Genomic DNA, 15686 nt, shown 5'->3' with positions numbered 1-15686 from the left:
AAGCTCTCACCACCAATCGGGAGGGGCGCTTTACCTTGTGCGATCTTACTTATGGCAATGACGAATGCGCATAATGTGTGTTTACGCTCCCAACGCTGTGAATGCACGTAATGACTTCTTTTTACTTATAGAACCATACTTTAGCACCGATAGAAAATTACTGCTACTTGGAGATTTCAACTGTGTGTTAAATTTTAATGATCGTTCCCAATTCACGGCCAGATTTGACCCTAGTGACGCGTTACTACAGTCCCTTGTTAACGAAAACAACTTAGCTGACATTGGAGAACACAAAGGCGGCAGAGTTCATTACACACATTTTCAACGCTACTCTCACGCACGACTGGATCGAATATACCTTTCTGGAGAACTCTATGAGGCTATTTCAGATTACACTGTGAAACCTGTATTTTTCTCAGACCACTGTCTCGTCTCAGCTATCCTTGGTGAAAAGAAACGGCATTCTGTACGTCCTGAATGGCGCCTATGGAAACTAAACACAACTCTTCTAGATGACGAAGTATTTACTGACCGTATCCCAGAAATCCTTTTACGAGTGCAACAGATACGCTCACTACACATATTTTGCAAATGGGACATGTTCAAACAAGACGTTCAAAATTGGGCAATCGAACGCGCCAGTACTATCAGATTGGAAAAAAGGCGAGAACTAAAGACTCTCTTGAATATGCTGTCAACGCTTTATGAGCTTGAAAGTAAGAAACCCGGTGAATACACAGAAGAAATAAACATGACTGAAACACAGCTCCAGCGATACGATGCTGAGAAGCATCGAGACGCAGTGATTCGATCGCGCTCACAAAAATTTCTACTCGGAGAGATGCCCGGACGGAGGTCCTTAGTATGCTTTAACAAAAGAAATAGTTGAAATTGAACATAAAGATAGTACGAGAATAGATACACCAAATATTTCACAAGCCTTTGTCGATTATTACACTAATCTTTATGGGAAGAGTATTCCAATCGAAGAAAGTACAGATATAGAAGAGCTAGTTCGCCTCGTGCCCTCCTTATCACACGAGCAAAAACAAATAGTCGATGGTTCTCTGACCTTGCAGGAAATTCAAAGTGTCATAAAAGGTCTTCCTTCAAACAAGACACCTTGACCTGATGGCTTAAGTGCTGAATTCTACAGGAAATTTTCTGATCTGTTAAGTCCATTACTACTTGATGTTCTTAAAGCTGCATATGATCACCAAACACTACCACCAACCTTTTATCATGGCCACACTGTACTAATTCCCAAAACAGAAGACACAGTAGCTTTAAGAAAGGTCGAAGCTTATAGACCCATATCACTTTGTAACGTGGATTATAAAATCTTCGCAAAAGTTTTAAACAAGCGCTTACACATCGTAATACATAATCTAATTGGAGAACATCAAACTTGTGGTATACGAGAACGAAACATTCAAACAAATATTCACGTAGCGAGACCTGTGATTGACTCTGTATCCCATGAGCAAGATCAAGTAGCTATAGTTCAACTTGACTTGTCCAAAGCGTTCGATAGAGTAAGCCATTCATTTTTATTCAAACTACTTTCTCACGCAAACGTAGGGACCATGCTTCTAGAGGGCATTCGGCTCTGTTATCAAAATAGCAGCACGAGGCTAATTGTAAACAACTCTCTTTCCGATTCCATCCATATTAAATCTTCAGTTAGGCAAGGTTGCCCACTATCCCCGCTTCTTTTTGCTTTATACCTTGAGCCTCTATGCATGAGCATGATTACGAATCACAATATCCGTGGCTATACCCTTTGCTTCACTGAGGTAAAGTTACTGGCGTATGCTGATGACGTGGCCTTGTTCTGTTCGAATAAGGAAAGTGTGGAAAAAGCCCTTCATGTAACAGAAAACTATAGCGAACTAACTGGAGCGAGGTTGAATGCCGAAAAATCTAATGGCTTCTGGAAATGGGAGTGGGCAACTATGCAAAGACGTTTTTCTGTGTTGTCGTGGAATTGTTGTCCATTCAAATATCTTGGCGTTCCACTAGATCAAACAAGATCCAATAACCTATACAGGAACTGTTGTAACTGAGATCAAACGAAAATCATTGGCATGGAGGGCGCGAGATCTTTCCATCTTCACAAAAGCAGCAGCGTGTAACATTTTTTAATGTTTAAATTAATGTAGGCCTTGCAAGTATTACATTGTATACGTTCAAAAGTACAAGCTTTCCACAGAATTTTTGCGACCTTCATCTGGAGCTCATCTTGGGAACGGATGAAGCGTGACAACTTATTCCTTTTGTTGGAAACTGGCGGCTTAGGTCTGGCACATTTATTCGTTCGACAGCTCGTTTCGCGACTGTTTTTCTTTAGAAATTTATCCCATTCTTTTCTGCTTACCGTTGTTCCAAGAAAACTGGGACATCACTTGCCCTTCATGATCATTTCAACAACAAATTCTACCCCAGGCAAACTCTGGGGATTTCGGAAAGAGATAGTCGATACCTTCATGTTTCTAAAGCTCCTATTTTCGCTAGAATTCCTTTCTGAGGTATCAAGAAGAAGACTATCAGAAGCCCTAATTGAAAGTGTCTTTCCTATTCCCCTATACAGAACACGGTTTAGCGATTGTGAAGGACGCGATGTTTTAAAACGAGTGAAACGAATGTGCGTATCTCCAAGTGTTAAAACATTTTTCTTTAAGTTGCACACATCAACGCTTCCAGTAAAATGGTGGCTCCAAGAACGTGGTTTTTTCGTACCGTGGTCGGTTGATTGTCGTTTATGCCACCGACCAGAAACCATTGAAGATTGCTTTATCTACTGTACAGATGCAGTTTTCTTCTGGGATGTCCTTAAGGCCACGGTCCTACTGAATGTGACAGTTTAGGTACATTTTGGCAGGTCATTACTCATCTCCTTTTAAATATTGTTTTGTGGGATTGATGTCATTCGAAAGGTAATGCAATCCTCTTTCATTTGATATTATGTATATGTTGTTTTTTACTGTTCATGCGCGTTTGTAGCGTTGCGAATATGATGGCGCGGACCCTCGCTTGCTCCGCTAGTTCATGTTTTATGAACAATCCTTTAAACATAGCACAGTTGCAATATAGCAGTTTTGTTAAGATGATGTCGGAGCAGAACGTAACGATACACTTTTGTGGTGTTTGCACTACTTTGTTTTTTTCATCCCTCCAAATATTGCCCTAAAATTGACATTTTTCAGCAGAAATATGTTTTTAATGACAAGCGCTAGGGCAATGAAATTAGCTACAGATGTAGTGCTTATAATTGGTAATGTGCAGAAAATAATTTAATGTTGTGTCTAATGTCTTTGTTTAGATATCGTATATCAAACCTAGCACATTTTTGTGCTTCCAGTCATGATACTTCAAATGCCGCTGAGGAAATAATTTAACCATGATAAAATGTTTTATAACATTTAGAGCTACAATGGTTGCCCAAGAGGTGGACGATGGTTTTTTTTTTTTTCATTTTCATAGTCATAACGCTTCAATCGCCCTTCAAACTTACCTGTTTTTGACGCATATCTTTTTTGGACATCAAACAGATTTATTGGCATCTAATATCCTTTATTGTTTGGAATAGATATACATTGCGATGTATTAAATTTTCACAGTGATCTTGCTTTGGTTTCTTAATAGGTGTGGAGCTTAGCTTATTTTAAAAACAATTAAAAATTGTTTGGGTATTTTGTTGCGCTACATGGCGGATGGCAGACAAACTGCTGATTTCTAGTGTTCAAAAAATTTCCGAGGGCGGCGTTTGCGTCTGTATCTTCATCAATATCCGTGTTTTTTTTTTACTTTCACATTTAAAAAAATATATTGGAAGATTTACTATCGATAAATGAATGGCTTAAGTACTGGGTCAGGTTAATAAATCTAAGACAAATATTTACACACGCGTAGCGTGATACTGAAAAAAAATAAACGTTTAATGTGGCGAACTTGTGCCAAAAATAAAAGGGCACAAAAGATAATAACAGAGCGTCGCGGGCGTCGAAGTCGGCGTAGCAGCAGAGTCGAACGCTGGGGCGAAACTGACTCCAGCTTGCCACGCGGAGCCGCGTTTGTACACGCGTGGGCTTCTGGAGCATTCGGCGTAGAAGGTTCGGCGCGTAGAACATTCTAATCTCGAATCAGCAAGACGGTTCACGAATTTACCAGAATACTAGTCTGCAGGAATAAGCAAAAGATGCGCTGCTCCCAGGAATCGAACCCTGACCCTTCGCGTGGGAGGCAAGCGCGATAACCGTTAGGCCACGGCCGCGTTGACTACTTGGCGCACGGCATTACTCCCCCCTTTAAAAAGTGCATCGCCCCGATGCAATGCAAAACAAAACAAAATAAAAAAAGAGCGATAAACTAAAGAGTCCTTTGGAGCACATAAAGTCCACAGTCGTATCGAGCGTAGTACGGCTTCAGGCGCACGACGTGGACGACCTCAGGTCGTGGTGGGCGGCGTGACGATGTTCGTGTTCCGTCGGGGATCACCTCGTAGTTCAGCTCGCCGAGGCGACTTCGTCGCCTCGGCGAGCTGAACTACGAGCTCACCGCAGTTGTAGCACAGCGGTCGCCTGTCGGCTGTCCGCCACACGTCGGTCTTCCTCGTCGAGGGTTGCTCCGGACGGATGTACTGGGCCTGTCCTTCCTGACGCCGAGGATACTGTGGCATCGGAGGGTCTCGTCGGGGTGGTGCCGTTGTCTGGCGGTTAGCTTGTAGCGGTCGTCGGGCCATGGCGGCGTAGCTCAGCGTTGGTTCCTCTGCCGTCGTCGTGTTGGTGGAAATTTCAGGCTGGACGGCTCGGTGAAGCTCCTCTCGGACAACCTCGGCGAGTCTTAGAGAGGACGGGCTATCTGCGGCGGGGAGCATCTTGCGGAGCTCTTCCCGGACGACTTCAGGGATGATGTCGCGTATGCCGGGGAGGCTAGGGCTGATGTCGTGGCCCAATGCAGAAGAAGCAGCGATACTCGAGTGCCGATGGTAATGGCTGGCTCTTTTGAGGAGGGCACGTTCCATGCTCGTAGCTTCCTTGACGAAATCTTCGACGGTGGCTGGAGGGTTGCGGACAAGACCACCGAAAATGTCATCCTTTACGCCTCGCATCAGGATCTGCAGCTTCTTTTCGTCGGTGGCTTGAGGGTCGGCGCGAGCGACCAGGCGCAGAACATCCTCAACAAAACTGGTGATCGTCTCGTTTGCGCCCTGGGTCCTCATTCGAAGAAGGTCCTCGGCCCTTCCCCGTCGATACTGATTGGTGAATGTCCGTCTCAGCGCATCAGCGCGTTGCCAGCGCAGCTCGACATTGACTCTAAGCTTCCGGGCCCGAAACGACGGCAGCTGTTTAACCTCGTCGCCGAATACCGCGACTGCTTTGCGACGTCGTCGAAGGTACGCCAAACCGCCGTTGCGAAGCACCGCATCGTTACCGAGGACGACGCACGCCCTGTGCATCGATCGCCGTTCCGAGTCTCCGTTAAAGAAAGGGAGGTAATCGAGGAGAAAGCTCAAGAGATGCTGACAGACGACATAATCCAACCTTCAAATAGTCCGTGGGCCTTGCCAGTCGTGCTGGTTAAGAAGAAGGACGGAACGCTAAGGTTCTGCGTGGACTACCGGCAGCTGAACGCGGTGACGAAGAAAGATGTGTACCCAGCACCTCCACAAAAATGTCGCGAATTAAGGCGTAGAGAAGGTGAACAGTGAACTGAAAAAAATAAACGTTTAATGTGGCGATCTTGTCCTAAAAATAAAAGGGTACAAACGATAATAACAGAGCGTCGCGGGTGTCGAAGTCGGCGTAGCAGCAGAGTCGAACGCTAGGGCGAAACTGACTCCAGCTCGCCACGCGCAGCCGCTTTTGTACACGCGTGGGCTTCTGGAGCATTCGGCGTAGAAGGTTCGGCGCGTAGAAAATTCTAATCTCGAATCAGCAAGACGGTTCACGAATTTAAAAGAATACTAGTCTGCAGGAATAAACAAAGGATGCGCCGCTCCCAGGAATCGAACCCTGACCCTTCCCGTGGGAGGCATTAGCGATAACCGTTAGGCCACGGCCCCGTTGACTACTTGGCGCGCGGCAATATAATGTGTTCATTATTCGATATGATTGAAATCAATCAACAATAAAGACGAAGAGGAAAATATTACGCCCGAGTTCACCTCATGGCAAGAGTCACTAAATGGCTTTAAAGTATCGGCACTCCGTTCCCCAAAATTGTTTTGGGCGCCGCCATTTTGGGTCTTGTTCAGAGCAAACGCAACTGCCGATCGTCATGATCCAAAAGTACGACTTCCTCAGCATTAGATGCGGTGCTAGGAAGCTGATGCAATGTCGCAATGCTCTGTCGCGGGTTGTTAAAACATCTGTTGGGGACGGAAAAGCGTTTCCTGTGATATTAGATAAAATTAGATAAAGCTTCAGGTAACTGGCAACCATGATTTTAAGCCACAGTATGGCCAAGTGTCGTTACTCTGAGCCGTAGCTAATTTACTGGCCGAAGCGGGAACAATGAGGAAGAGGCAGGTGTCGAAAGGCAGTTGTGGAATCGACGGGGCTTACGTCATGGCCCCTCCGGGTATTAAAAGCCTCTTGAACAAGAGCATGAATAGTGTCATTAAATAAGCTACGCGCCAGAGTAGCGACACTTGGCCATATTGTGGCTTAAAATCATGGTTGCCAGTCATTTGAAGCTTTATCTGAAATCACAAGAAACGCTTTTCCTTCCTCCACTTTAAACAGTGTGCGACAAAGCAAAGCAACATCATGAGCTTCCTAACAGCGAATCTAATGCTGAGGATGTCGCACATTTGAATCATGACGATCGGCAGTTGCGCCTGCTCTGCACAAGCACCAGAAAGGCGGCGTTCACAACACTCTCAGGGAAGAGAGCACCGATACTCTAAGCGCAGCTAATTTATTGGCCCTATACTCCGTTTCAGCTTATGTTGTACCGCAGACAAGGCTAGAAGCGGAAGCTCATAGCGTTGGGAGCTACACTGAATGCACGAGAGCTTGTGCTGCCTTGATGTGCCCTAGAGCAAGGATCTCGCGCTTGGAGCCTTTCCTGCGGTAGATCAAAAGGTGAAACAGAGTATAGTTCATGCGAAACTCCTTTTCTCTGACTGAAACTGGAAGCAAATATGAATAATACACCATCAATATAGCTTATTTAGTTATAACCAACTACACATAATGAGAGGAGGAAGCGGCCGGGTAGGAGAAACGCGGGTTTTAGTTGCGACCGTTCTAACCGTCTCAAAAGAGAGAATGCTTTAGCTTGCGCTGGTTTAAAAAAAGGCATCCAAAGAAAACAGGCGGCACGCCGTGCTCTTTGTTATTATGCGTTTAATTGCAAATTGTTGTGTGTATGTTTATACAGCCGGAAGTTAGCCCGCCTTAGTGGGCGTCTGACTCTCAGCTGTAGATGAGCAATTTAGCCAGTGCGGTAGAACCGCAAACCTGGGGTCTTTAACGTGCACCACGCAGTAGTGATACACGGCCGCACGCCTGTACGATGCTTTTCCGGATCGAAACGGGCAGGGGCGGGGTGGCTTCTGCAGCGCGAGCTTTCGCTCCAAGTGCTCCGAGCTGGTGTGCTCTAGACCATGCACTCGGCCACCGACTCCACCCCCCCCCCCCCTCTTGTGCGTCTAACCTATACACAGGTATAAGTATTTGAAGATCAACGATGGACGTCGATCGTCCAGAGGTAATGTAACGTAATAACATTATATAAATAATAAACTTGTTGAAGGACTGAACGACTCAATTTTTCAATTCTTGGATTGTAATATGGCGGTAGCCTATTGTACTTATTGTTGATGAAGAGCAATATGAGGTGACGAGGTAATGATTAAATGATGAGGCTCAATAAGGACGACGACATTAGTGGGTGTCGAACCACAACTTACAGTGCCAGACTTGTTTCAAGTATCGTGTACCCAAAGACTTTCTTCGCCCGCATCAGATTATGGTAGAATCAATGAGGATGCTGCTTTACAACTGTACGTGGAACAGGAAAACTGCACTGTGCTGAAGTGCGGCTTATTCGTTAATAGGAGGGACGGATTTCTAGCAGCATTTCCTGATTGAATACTTGGAACAAATGGGCCTCTTAGACGTAAAGTGTCCCCGTTCCAAAAGATTCTTGAAGAATATTTAAACCGCAAATATGTATGAGGCAAAAAATAAGAAAAAGGAGCCTGGTGTGAAAGGTCCAAATCACCATCATAGCTTCTTCTATCATATACAAGGGCAGTTACACAATACACAAAGAGAGTTTTGTGATTTAGTTATATTTACACTCAAGGGCTTTGATACCCAACGCATTCAGAGATATGACACGTTCTGGTCAACCAACATAGAGCCTTTTCTACTCAAGTTTTACATGGAAGGCCTGACTTCCGTTAAAATTCCTTACGTAGACGAGTTGTCCGACCGAATAAACTGCAATTGCTCTCGATCTGGGAATCTCTCGATCTTCGTTTGTAAGCCATAGTATCATGAGATCGAGGGGTGTGGCTCTTCGTCCGCTGAATATTGCTTCGGCGGGTGTTTTTACCGTGTAAGATGAGACCGTCGCGTGCTGCCGGAACAACAACCTGGCGATTCTTCACTGAACTGCTGCTTCCGTAAGCTTCAAAAGGGCTTTTTTTTGTTTCGCACACCATCTGTTCTGCATGCTCGTTAGTTGCGGGATGGTATGGTGCACATATGTGATGCCTGATGCCGGTTTTTTTTCTTCAAAAACTTGTTTATTTTGGAAGCAATATTGGGCGCGTTATCAGAGAAAAGTATTTTCAGTAGGGCAGAAGTAGGTAAAATAGACCGTAGAACGTCAATGACGTGTTTGGACGTCGTGGCAGGCATCGTGTAAGCTTCCAGCCACTTAGAGTGCGCATCGCCCATGACTCCGCAGATGCGGATACGTTTCGCCACCCACCGATTGAATAGTGGATCGTTTCCAGTTATGTTCATGATGGCGTTGGACTGAAGGAATACTTCGAGTCTTTCCAGAAAGTTAGCCTAGATGCCAGGACTTTTGTCGAAAGCGGTAAGTGTTCGAAACGTCGACAACGTCGGTAGCCACGTGTTGTGCTTGACAGGGGACACTTACCATTCGCTGAGAAGAAACTTGCTTGTTCGTCTGCCACGAGTCGTCCGATATCAGGTCATCACCGCAACACCATCTCCCGACAAAACTGGTCTTCATATTCCGCATGTCTATAGTTAGCAATCACGCGAACTTGTAAATTCCCGAACGCTCATAACTTGCCGTCGCTAAACGCCGTTCATTCATAGTGTCTTCATTGCAAATAAACGTCTTCCTATTTCTTCTGATGGTATTCATCATATTCCTCCTAAGCTGTACTTGCAATCCGAAAATATTGCAACGGCGTTTGTTTTCTGGGAACTATATAATGTAACAACCTTTACAACGGACCCCGTGAAACAATATTTCGTGACGTTATTTTAGTCTTCAATAAAATGGTGAGGTAAATGGCGAAGCAGTTTACTTGACGTCCGCTTCCACTGGTGTTTTGGAAGATTGAGTCTACTGAGCGTGCACTCCTGCAGAAGAAATTTTCATTGATAGAATATTGACACGTCAATCAACATTTGATTCCTTCTTGGTAAGATTTATTGCTAAAGCCCGTCACAACCGCGGAACCGCATCTCCCTATAGACCTTTTCTTTAAAGGCGCTGCCATCTTGAGAATTGCGGCGCCGACGACGCCGTCTAGCGGCTTAGAAAAAGAGATATCGGCTTGTTCTGGCAGCATAGCTGCCTGGGTAGGCAACGGTGTGGGTATGGGGGGAACTTGGCTAGACTTGGCTATGGTCGGCTGCAATAACTTGGTTGGAGCTTGTCCGGTTAAATACAGCTGGCTATTCACAGGCCATCACTTTGCCGCCTCGAGAGAATGAGGACGAAGACGGTGGGGTGTTTTGGTTGAGCTTCCACAGCTAAGTATATATGAGCGATTTAATGTAGTCTATATATATGCAGGTAAGTTCTCGACATTTGATAGCTCCATATTGAGTGGTGGAATGCAGACTATTTCATACCTTTCACATACCATGGGGCTTGCAGTGATAACCTAATTGGACCACCTGCACCGGGAATTAAAATCTGTCCTCTTGTCGTAGACGAAGTGGTCGTGAGCTTAAACGTGACGTTTAGTCTGATACGAATCTCTCGCGATTCAATCTCGCAATTTTTACGATGGGACTTCGTCGTCTTCATTTTGCAATAGGCAAGACGCGCGGCCTCAGCACGGGCCACGCCTCACGCACTGTTCCTGATTGAGCTAGCGACATGTTCGCAGGGCTCGTAGCTCACCTCCGATCTCGGCAGTCTTCTCCTGTAAATAATATGTAAATAGACCACCACTGAATACTGGCGACGAGGATAAACCTGAATGGTTCAGCGAGGATGGCGCAAGGTCGAATTCCGGACTACACTCCCGGTACGAGTTGGACGTCCCGGAAGGAACGGCTCGAATGCAGAACTTTACACCCTCTACAAACGTATGAGGAATCACCACGTCGACCCCATTTTCAGATTACCCTCACCATCGACGGTAAATCTTGGCAAATGGAAGTTGACTCGGGAGCTGCAATCACGCTCATCAGTGACGTAACCTTTCGCAGACTATGGTCTAAAGGAACAGCGAAGCTTCACTCTGAAGAAAAGCAACTGTACACCTGGTCAGGGCAAAGGCTGCCAGTTCTCGGAAAAATTCAAGTAAACGTCCTGAAAACAACCGCCGCAAGAACGCAGCCAGTCCAACTCACTCTGCGTGTTGTAAAAGGACAAGGCGCAAGTCTCCTCGGCAGGGACTGGTTTGCACCGTTGGGCATTTCCCTTTCTGGAGTGAACGCCGTGGCCTCCACCTCACTGCAGAACGTCTTGGATAGATACCAAGATGTTTTCACTGAACTACAGACCGGTCACAAAGGGTCCCCCATATCTATTCCAATGCAGCCGGACGCACCACCCAAGTTCCTGAAGTGCCGCCCAGTCTCATTCGCTATCTGGGATTCTGTGCTGAAGGAGCTGGATCGCTTGGAAGAACAAGGAATAATAGAACCTGTCCTATCTTCTCAGTGGCCAACTCCAGTAGTGGTAGTGAGGAAGAAGGATGGATCGCTAAGACTTTGCGGTGATTATCGTAGCACAGTCAACGCATCTGTAAAGCCTGGGACCTACCCACTGCCGACTGTACCAGAGCTCCTTACCACAATCAGTGGAGGAAAGCACTTTTCAAAGATTGACTAGGCGCAAGCCTACCAGCAGCTTCGACTCGATGAAGCTACGTCTGAGGTATTGTGCATCAATACGATCAGGGGACTGTACCGCGTCAAGCGTTTACCCTTCGGCGTATCTGTAGCTCCGGCTATCTTTTAAAAATGTATGGACGTATGTCTTGCTGGGCTACCGGGCGTCGCCACATACCTTGACGACATCCTCATCATTGGCTCCACCAAGGACCAGCACTTAAAGCGACTCGAAGCAGTTCTACGACGTTTGAGTCAAGCTAACCTCAAGGTCAACAAAGAAAAGTGCCATTTCGACATGTCGGAGGTTGAATTCCTCGGATACCGAGTTGATGCTGCAGGCATCCGGCCGACACAAGAAAAAGTCAAGGCGATTGTAGAAGCGCCAGAGCCAAAAGACAAGTCGGATCTACAATCATTTCTTGGAATGATTGCCTTCTACAATCGGTTCCTCAGACATCGAGCAACTGTGGCCGAAAGCTTGCATCGCTTGCTCGACACAAAATGTGCCATGGAAATGGGAGTCCCGACATAAGAAGGACTACCAAGCGCTGAAGGACCTGCTCTCGTCAGCAGAGGTCCTGGCGCACTGCAATACTGATAAGCCGCTCTTCTTGTCTTGCGATCCTCTCCCTACGGTGTAGGAGCCGTACTTGCCCAGCTAGACAACCAAGGCCGCGAAGCTCCCATTGCTTACGGGTCTAGAACGCCCGGTAAGAGTGAAAGGAACTATGCCCAGCTTGACAAAGAAGGGTTGGCCATAGTGTTTGGAGTTAAACACTTTCATCAGTATGTTGCTGGAAGGTCCGTCACAATATACACTGACCACAAGCCCCTGCTAGGCATCCTCAACTCAGACAGGCAGATGCCACTGGTACTGTCCCCGAGGATGCTACGCTGGTGCCTGCATCTCCAAACCTATGACTATAACCTGGTTTACCGACCCGGTGCACTCCATCAAAATGCGGATGCCCTGAGCCGTCTTCCACTGCCCAGCAACGTGGACGAACCACACGGTCCAGCAGACATCCTTATGATTGAGGCGCTCGAGACACCATCCCTCTCAGCAAAGGACATAGCCCGTCTTACGGCAAAGAACCCCCTCCTGGCGAAGGTCTACCAAGCCGTCCAGTCCGGAGCCTCCAAATGCATGACCGGAAAACAGTTCGCAAGCTATATGAGGCAATTTACCGAGCTATCGACCCACAAGGGATGCGTCTTATGGGGATCACGTGTGGTTATTCCGAAGGAGGCACAGCCAGCAGCCATGAAACTCCTGCACGCAAACCATCCAGGAGTAACAGCCATGAAACGCTGTGCACGAAGTCATCTTTGGTGGCCTGACCTCGACAAAGAAATCGACAGGTGCGCCCAACTCTGCTCAAAGTGTCAGCAACAAGTACGTGCTCCTGTTCCAGCACCAAGTCCAACTTGGGAACGCCGTCAGGAGCCATGGAGTTTACTTCACATGGACTTCGCCGGTCCTTTTGAAGGAAAGATGCTTCTGATAGTTGTTGACGCGTATTCCAAATGGTTGCAAGTCCACATCTGCGCGTCAGCAACTGCTGCCACCGTCACTGACGCCCTCCGATCCATGTTTGCCACATTTGGCATCCCGAAAGTCGTCTGCAGCGACAATGGCACGCCATTTTTAGCCAAGGAAACCAATCAATTCCTGCAAGCCAATAACATCCGGCACATCACAAGCGCCCCCTATCACCCAGCAACCAACGGCCAAGCCGACCGAATGGTTCGGGAAACGAAGGAGTCGCTCCGCAAACTTTCAGAAGGAAGTCTGAACTGCCGACTGGCACGGTTCTTGTATAAGCAACATACAACACCAAGCTCAACAACTGGGAAATTGCTTTGCCCGTTGGATTATATTCATCCACGGGGTAAGGAAGGTGAAGAAGGCTACAAAGACGCTAAGTTCAGCAATTCACAAGCCGTCTTTATTAAGGGATTCGCGGGACAACCGAAATGGATAGAAGCTAACTTGCTCCGTCAGGTTGGTTCCCGATCATTTGAATTAACGACTTCAGATGGAAGAATACAAAGAAGACACATTGACGACATGCGAAGTCGGTTAGCCCAACATTCGGAACAATGCAGTTCAACATCGTCTCGAATTTCAAGTTATCCACTTTTGGACTCGGATCCCGATGAACAAAAAGATGTATGTGCCTCAGGCCAGGCATCTTCAGAGACGTAATTCTCAACAGCGAACACATCTGGTGCGTTTTCACTTCCAGAGCCTAAACCGATCATCAAGGGACAGGGCTCTGTTATGCCGAATACTGAACCGACATCAGAAAGTTCTCCTGGACCATCCTCCTCGTCTGTTCCGGTTCCTCTACCCAGAACACGCCCCAAGCGCGTTACAAACAAACCAGTGCGTTTTCGAGAAACTGATTAGTTTTATCGAGAAGGGGGAAGTGTTACGATGGGACTTCGTCGTCTTCATTTTGCAATAGGCAAGACGCGCGGCCTCAGCACGGGCCACGCCTCACGCACTGTTCCTGATTGAGCTAGCGACATGTTCGCAGGGCTCGTAGCTCACCTCCGATCTCGGCAGTCTTCTCCTGTAAATAATATGTAAATAGACCACCACTGAATAACAATCGACTTATTTCATAAATAAGGATTCTTGGGGAAAATGCGAAGCTCGATAACATTGCAGCCACACTCGCGCTGCAGCTTCTTGTGCTCATAGCACACTTTCTGCTATTGTTCTTATGCCTTTTGAAATTATTTATCCATCTGACGACCACGCAGTGGTAGCCAGACAACCATAGATTTTCGAAAATTGCAGCACGGTAAAAAGGAGCACTCGGAACTAACTCATGCACGACGTCCGTCTTTAAGTGTTTTCGCCCATATCCTTGGCGGTTGCATACCCTGTGTCAGCAGGCAATCTAAAAATGCACCAGGTCGAGGGTACGTCAGTTACTGGCTGGTTTGAGGTTATGCGAGAAAGGTCTTAGCCTGACATTCTCGCATACATTCGTTTGCTGGGCCAGGCTACTTTAGGGTGCCTCAATGTCCTTCTGTTTAGGGTGATGCCACCCTTTGTAGTAACACATGCCGACAGCACGCGCTCACGGGAAAAATACAAAGAAATCGACGAAAACAAAATGTCGCCATAGCACAGTCAGCGCCACGAGCGCGTGCAGGGACACGCTCCTTCACGCGCTTCTCAACAAAAAATAAAAATAAACGTGTGTGACAAAATGGCGAGATGCCACCACCCTAAGCAGAGCGCACATGAAGGCACCCTACGCTACTTGAGCTAGCTGAGCATAGCTTGCAGCGGCGCGAGCAAGGCCGCGAAGGGAACGTGATGGTGCTCGAGCCATCCCACCGTGAACCAATGTTTCGGCCACCCCACGGGTGCGTGTTGCCATCTATTGGTTGAACTAACGCCTTGTTCAAGATGGCTGCCGTGGGACCGCAGCCTTAAACGAACTCTTAAGAAGGACATAGACTTTACAGACCAGAGTATTCGCTTTCTATACGTCCCCACCGAAACAAACATTCCTTATGATTTATTCATGCTGATAGGCCTACAAAGCCTCTGGAGATGCCGGATGATTGAAAAAAATGCAGACACACCACGAACCACTAAATCCATTTTTCTAGAAGAAATATCTAAGGTAAGAAGTGTTTATGAAGCTCACCAACCGGTGCCTGAGTGGTTTCCCCTTTTTGATCCGTGCTTAAGACTTCCAAATTTTTAATATTTGGAAATGGTTGAGACTATTGCGTACGTGAAACGTTGTTTGTTAGTGTTTGTGAAGTGCCATGAGATAAAATCTGCTCCAGGACTGTGGTTCAGAAAGACAATCACCTTAACTTTTCATCTCATTTCTATCACTGTGTGCATAGTCATCTGTTCACCTTATGCCCTTGTAACCTGAATCTTTAGCGCAATCTTCCATGTATTAAAGAAAAAAAAAGGTGGAATAGCATAGGGGTTAAGATGTCCGATTCTACGCAAGTGGTCGCGGGTTTGATCCGCGGTGGTCCTGCTTTTTTTTTCTTTTTTTTCTCGAAACTTTTGTTTTATCAAGGCATTTGGCGATGTATATGAGTGCGTATAGCTTTACTCTTATATAAATGCTGGCCTTGTTGATGAAATTCCCTTGGCAGTGGCAGTCAGACGTCATCTGATAGAAGTCAGATAATAATAATCATAATAGCTTTATTTTTTCCAACAAAATACAATGTTGAAAAGGTGACATGGAAAAAAAGCTGCAAAAACAGCTTGACGAGCCCCGAGCCACCTATACCACCAGTCCCGATGCAGGCGCCAAAGAAATTATACAAAAATAAAACATGACATGTGTACTACATGTTTGAGAAACTTGACAAAAAAAGAGCTGACGCTATACAAGATAA

This window comes from Ixodes scapularis, unplaced genomic scaffold (assembly GCF_016920785.2).
Source record: "Ixodes scapularis isolate PalLabHiFi unplaced genomic scaffold, ASM1692078v2 ptg000005l_1___fragment_3__unscaffolded, whole genome shotgun sequence".
In the NCBI taxonomy this organism is placed as follows: domain Eukaryota; kingdom Metazoa; phylum Arthropoda; class Arachnida; order Ixodida; family Ixodidae; genus Ixodes; species Ixodes scapularis.
This window is presented reverse-complemented; position numbering follows the sequence as displayed.